We start from the raw sequence: 1,378 nt of genomic DNA on the forward strand, positions 1-1,378 counted from the left end.
TGTTTAAATGTAAGCAATGCAAGATGTAATTTATGTCTGTCCAGATGCAAATATAGTAACGAGTAAGATAACAAAATACAGTTCTGAACATTTGCAGCTGGAAAAATTCTCAGGAATATCTTTCACTTCAAAAGATCAAATAATTTACCGTATCAGTTTATGCTTTGTGTCAATGTGCATTAGAGACTGTGGTCCTGGGATGGAATAAGCACGTCGAGCAATGCATCCCAAGGAAACCATGCTTGACACAACACCAGCTGTGTCAACACGGTGCATAGAACTTCGAACCCTTTGGTACTGGACTCTGTGTCCTCTGGCCTGAAGAAGTGCTTTCACCATCCGGTATCCAGCGTGAGGCTGCCTGGATTTTATGTCTGTAATGCATTGGTCCAACTCTTCATCTGACAGGCTGCTATAGAGTGCTTTGACTGAAAGATTGAACTCATTCATGTGTCGGAATACTGTGCTTCTGGACATTCCCAAAATTTTAGCAATGGCTGGGATGGACAAGTTCAGTTCCAGAAGACTGTTAAGATGATGGGGGGGGAAAGAGCCATTCTTAGTTGCCCAGTAGGTCCCCACTCAAACTGAATGACAGCACTATGTAGATTCATTTGATCCTTTTCTCTGTTTATCAGAGTATGTAAACTACATAATGCATCTAAGAGGACAGGGCAGACCTCAACTTGACTGGACAAAGCTTGTAGAAAAACTAGTTCCTGGTGCAAATGAAATCTAAAAAGTCCAGATCCAGGAGAAGGTGTTCAAGACAATGTCCTAAACGTGAACGCAGTCTCCGAAGAATATGATGTAGGAGAAGATCCTAACAGAGAGGAAAAAGTAGAATTATTTTTGTAATTTTTAAACCACCAACAAACAGTGAGTTAAAAACACAATGTTAGTTATGTTAACTGAATATTCTTAGGCTATAAGATTGCAATGTTTATTTTATCATATTTCCTTATGGCTCTTTCAAAAAAGTTTTATAATTCATGCCATTTGTTGCAGTATTTTGGTTTTCTGGTTAGGATTTTATTTATTCTTTTCTTACATCTTTTGTTTTAATAGCACCGTATATTTAAAAATTGAGCTCGCAAGAGAAAAAGCTTTATTTTCTATTTTATCTGTTTTATTTAAATGTTTTTGAGAACAAAGCCAAACCAAAACTTACTGAAGAAAGCTGGAACTGATTCTTGAGTTCAGTGTTCCCAAGGAATACTCTGAATGGATGAAAAAAAAATGAAAACCGATTGCCTGGCAGCGTGTTTCATTTATGAAAAGGTCAGAAAATTTAATTTGATATTGTCAAATTTAATCCCTTTTGTTTATAAAACAGTGAGAATGAATTTCTTAATGGGTCGCTCGCTCGTAGCCTGCA

The sequence above is a fragment of the Pundamilia nyererei genome, unplaced genomic scaffold (genome assembly GCF_000239375.1).
Source record: "Pundamilia nyererei isolate P.nyererei 1_Seehausen unplaced genomic scaffold, PunNye1.0 scaffold00038, whole genome shotgun sequence".
NCBI lineage: Eukaryota > Metazoa > Chordata > Actinopteri > Cichliformes > Cichlidae > Pundamilia > Pundamilia nyererei.